Genomic DNA, 5333 nt, shown 5'->3' with positions numbered 1-5333 from the left:
ACTGTTATGATTGGTTTCTGTCTGTTAGATGTCAGTTTATGTTCCCTGCCAGTTTCATTTATTCATTTGGTTATGATCACTTGGTGTTAGCCTGTTTTTTTCTGTTCAGCCATCTTAGTCTGTTCTGTCTTGTGCAGTTGTCTGTATTTCTCAGTTACCTGGTCTGTCTTGTCTGTTCCGGGATTTGAGTTCCAGTTAGAGTCTTGCCTTGGGTTTTGCAACCTATTAGTGTCTGTCTGTTTTCTCCTGCTGTCTCTCTGCCTGCCTGTGTCTCATTATTTTCATCGCTGTCACCTGTGTTGCTCCCGCACTGCTTGTTAGTACCAGTGTATATATGCTTGCTTGTTTCCTTCAGTCTTTGTCTGGTCGTTGTTGTAGCTTGTGATGGCTCCGTCTCGTCTTGTCTCGTCTCGTCTCATGCCGTGTCCTGCCTGATCAATGGTTATTTTGGAGTATGCCTTTTGAGTTCTTTTGGATTACCTGTTTCTGTTGAATCACTCTGTTCATTTGGATTTCCTAGTCTCTGCCACTCATTGTAAGTGTGCTCGCCTTTTGTTTAATTAAATCACTGAACTGAACCTGCTCTGCTTTGGTGTCCTGCATTTGGGTCCTAAACCTTTAACCACTACACCATTTTGTGACATAAATGAATGAATAACTGATTGAATTAATTGCCTTACCCGAAGCAAGGACACTCAAAGTTTTTACTGGAGAAAAAAAAAGGGTCTGAGCCAGCCACAGCTACCTGCAGCAGTGAAAAAGCCAACTCAAGTCAGCAGCCTTGATACAGCAGTGAGGAAGTCAGCTCCTCCTGCCCAACATTGTAAGGCATGTCTCTGTGACTTAGATAACATATTTGCCATGTACTCTTACATTCAAGTTGTCACTCAGCTACAATCATATAATCAAATATCGTAGAACATAAAAAGACACAGGAAAAAGTCAATCAATCAATCAATCAATGAGAAACCATGTAAATGTAAATGCTCCGTACTTGTATAGCGCCTTTCTAGTCTTTTCTAGAATGTGATGCTTATTTTTATCACTTCAGGTTCTTCGTGATTCTAATGATATTACAAGAGGTGATGTTGACGCCATTGATGAAGAGGCTCTTCAGGCTGTAAAAGCACAGGCTGCCACACCCAGACCACACAATATGTTTTGATATTTAGTCTTTCAGTCTACACAACATTATGAATGCCTTCTATGTAATTATCACAGAACAAGTTGTAATGCTGACTGTTCATTAACTTTCTAACTAATCCTTTTGAATGTAATTTGAGTGTTGCATTCTTGCTCATATGGCATGCCTTATAAAACGATGCAACAATGCATTGATACATTGTACCAGTTAGCCTCACAGTGATGGACTGATTTTGATTGCTATTTGCAGATGTTTCATTAACACAGAGCAGCAGGTCCAAAACAGCCTCATCTGAAAGTATTTCCTCGGACACTGCAAGGTAACAGGAAGAGGTGCTTCCAGAGTGGCTGGTATGAACAGTATCCATGTCTTGAATACTCTCACAGCCAAGACTGCCTACTGTTAAATTACCTCACATCACTTTAATAATAAATACTTATTTGCAGGTAAGGTGTGTTTGGTTTATGTTTTAATTGTTTACAATTGTCATAATTTTATTTATAAAATGAAGCAATTGATCCATTTATGTTTGGCCTGTGTCGATGCGTTGGCTTGTAAGCCTCAGCTGGTTGAATTTAATGTATATTCTAATTATTTATATAAATAAATAATAAAATGAATCATTACTTTTGACATGCATCTTTTTTATGATTATCAGAATCAGCTTTATTGCCAGGTATGTGTACACATACGAGGAATCTGACTCAGGATTGTACATTGCTCATGATGTGCTTACTCATACAAAAATACCATAACACAATAATAAAATAATAATAAAATAAACACAAACTACAGTATAGACAACACTAATATACACATTACGAACAAAACAATATAGACATATTGACAAATAGTGCAGTGTTCAGAGTGCAAAGGATGCAAGAATAAACTATTATTCTCCTTATGTACATGTTGAAGGTGGATATGATATACAGGTACACATACACATACATGCACACATGTACACAGTGTGATGGAGCATAGTGCAAAGGATGCTGGAAAAAATAAATAAGACCTTATGACCTGAGGTAGGTGTATTGGTATACAGTATATACAATATGACATAGTATGAACAGCACTGAAATAGAAAATATATATAATTATACAGTATACCTGATGTTGTTTTCTTTCTCCCCTATATGAATGGCTCTTAAAAATGTGTAACTGACTTTTCATAAAATATTACTTATTTAAAAATGGATATGAGGTTAAAATTACCAGAGGTTCCTAGAAACTGTAATAGGTTGAAATAGAACAAGAATAGTAAAGTGTCAAATATCAAAACAAGAGTCTGATATTATATACAAGTGAATTAAATTTTATTTATATAGTGCTGAATCAGAAGGAGCTTTATTGCCAAGTAGTGTTTTACACATATGAGGAATTTGCTGTGGCGATAACGTGCTACACGTAGACAAACATACAGTCGACATAAATAAATGTAGAAATAAATAAATATAGAATAGAAGAATGTTGCAGATATATACATGTGCATATATATATGTGCATTATTCTGGATCTGTGCCGTGCAGAAGTAACGCAACGGAAGAGAATATTGTGTACATATATATATATATATATATATATATATATAAACTGAAAACATAAAAATATACAACAACAAAGATCAAGGAGGAAGATTGCAGCCAATCACCTTCTCTGCAGAGCGAATGATACGCTGCAGCCTGCCCTTGTCCCTGGCAGTGGCAGCAGCATACCAGATGGTGATGGAGGAGGTGAGGATGGACTCAATGATGGCAGTGTAGAAGTGCACCATCATTGTCTTGGCTGGCTGAACTTATTCAGCTGCCGCAGGAAATACATCCTCTGCTGGGCTTTCTTGGTGAGGGAGGTGATGTTCAGCTCCCACTTGAGGTCCTGGGAGATGATGATGCCCAGGAAGCGGAAGGAGTCCACGGTTGTGACTGGGGAGTCACACGCTCTTTCTAAAATCCACGACCATCTCCACTGTCTTCTGAGCGTTGAGATCCAGACTGTTCTGACTGCACCAGGTCACCAGATGGTCGATCTCCCACCTGTAGGCAGACTCATCCCCACCAGAAATGAGCCCAATGAGGGTGATGTCATCTGCAAACTTCAGGAGCTTGACTGACTGGTGACTGGAGGTGCAGCTGTTGGTGTACAGGGAGAAGAGCAGAGGGGAAAGAACACAGCCTTGAGGGGAACCGGTGCTGATGGTCCTGGAATCAGAGACATGTTTTCACGTGCTTCACGTGCTGCTTCCTGTCCGTCAGGAAGTCTGTGATCCACCTGCAGGTGGAGTCAGAGAGAGAGACAGCTGGGAGAGCTTGTCTTGCAGCAGGGCCGGGATGATGGTGTTAAAAGCAGAGCTGAAATTCACAAACAGGATCCTGGTGTAGGTTCCTGGGGAGTCCAGGTGCTGGAGTATGTAGTGAAGGGCCATGTTTACTGCATCATCTACAGACCTGTTGGCTCTGTAGGCGAACTGCAGGGGGTCCAGGAGTGGGTCTGTGATGGATTTTAGGTGGGATAACACAAGGCGTCCAAAGGACTTCATAACCACAGAGGTCAGGGCGACGGGTCTGTAGTCGTTTAGTCCTGTGGTCCTTGGTTTCTTGGGGACAGGGATGATAGTGGATGATTTGAAGCAGGCTGGCACATGGCATGTCTCCAGTGAGGTGTTAAAAATGTCTGAACTGGTTCAGCTCATTAGCCAGGCGAGAATCGTTTATGGAGTGGGGGACTTTGGGTTTATAGTTTGTGAACTGTCTGAACCCCCTCCAGACAGAAGTGGCATCGTTTGCAGAGAACTGGTTCTTTAGTCTCTCTGAGTACAGTCGTTTAGCTTCTCGCACCTCCTTGCTAAACCTGTACTTTAATGCCCTGCACCTTGCCCTGTCACCACTCCTAAATGCCTCCTCCTTTTACAACCTCAACTGTCTGAGTTTAGCTGTAAACCAGGGTTTGTCAGTGTTATAACTCACCCTGGTGCGTGTTGGTATACATGTGTCCTCACAGAAGCTGATGTAGGATGTCACAGCCTCTGTAAACTCATCCAGATTGTTGGTAGCCCTCTTGAAAACATCCCAGTCAGTGCAGTCCAAACACGCCTGAAGATCCTCAATAACTTCACTAGTCCATGTCTTTGATGTCCTCACTACAGGTTTACAGAGCTTTAGATTTTGCCTGTGAGCAGGAATCAGATGGACTATCACGTAACCAGAGTGTCCTAGTGGAGTACGTGTGACGGCGTGATAGGCACTGCTAACTGTGGTGTAGCAGTGTTCCGCTCTCTGGTTGGATGGAAATCACAACAGTTATCTCAGAGCTCTTTTCATAAAAGAGCAGGTCTAGACCATACTCTGTGATGTTATTTACAGAAGCCCAACAATTCCCACCAAGAGCAAGCACTAGGCGACAGATGCAAGGAAAAACTTCCTTTTAAGAGGCAGAAACCTCGAGCAGAACCATGGCTCAGGGTGGGCGGCCATCTGCCTCGACTGGTTGGGGTGAAGGAGAGAGAGGGAGAGAGAGGGGAGGGATGCAGCTTACACAATATACACACAGAGGTACAGACAGTAAAGGTAATGTTGCTATAGACTGAATGAATAATGGTACAGATATTTATAGTAGTGTTAATCATAATAATCAAAATGTTAAAGATAATTATAACAATAGGACTAGTAACAATAGTTGTAGCAGAGGGTAGCGAGCGAATAGTCCGACGCCCTCAAAAATAGCAGTGGAAAAACACGGAGCTGCAGCACACAGCTCTCCTCTCCCTTCCAAACACTAGCTACCCTCCAAGCAGTCAATGGACATAAAGTTGTTACTGTGATGTAGAGACAAAGCTCAGTTAAAACTTTATGGATGAAAGATACTTTTGCTACAGATTAATAACTCACCACTCTGAAACTCTTGCTCCAGTCCAAAGCCAACCTGGTCGGCAACATGTAGCCTACAGCTGAATCGAAGATGTTCACCGGCCTTTCGCTGACCTGCCGTTCTCTGCTTCTGATTGCTAGTAGTCCTTAACTAGGAACTGCACATGTGCAACTCCCAACAAAGATCATTTAGAGACAAGATGTATCACTCCATAGCTAAAATGAAGCCTTCAACACACAGGGTGAAAAGAGGAGCTGCAGCAATGTGCAGTATGACAGAAAATATGGTGTTTTTTGAAAATTAAACCATGTAAAGCTGTTCT

General features: G+C 41.7%; 1 long non-coding RNA gene across 1 annotated transcript; it reads left to right on the top strand.

The window, feature by feature from the left end:
* The first annotated feature begins 394 nt into the window (after positions 1 to 394).
* On the top strand, positions 395 to 1674 carry LOC123958375. The gene is made up of 3 exons (XR_006822047.1): positions 395 to 535; positions 687 to 823; positions 1052 to 1674. It is a non-coding gene; the product is annotated as an uncharacterized LOC123958375 (long non-coding RNA).
* The last annotated feature ends 3659 nt before the right edge of the window (positions 1675 to 5333 follow it).

The sequence above is a fragment of the Micropterus dolomieu genome, linkage group LG19 (genome assembly GCF_021292245.1).
Source record: "Micropterus dolomieu isolate WLL.071019.BEF.003 ecotype Adirondacks linkage group LG19, ASM2129224v1, whole genome shotgun sequence".
NCBI lineage: Eukaryota > Metazoa > Chordata > Actinopteri > Centrarchiformes > Centrarchidae > Micropterus > Micropterus dolomieu.
Note: the sequence above shows the minus strand (reverse complement) of the source record. Positions and strands in the feature narration are given on the sequence as shown.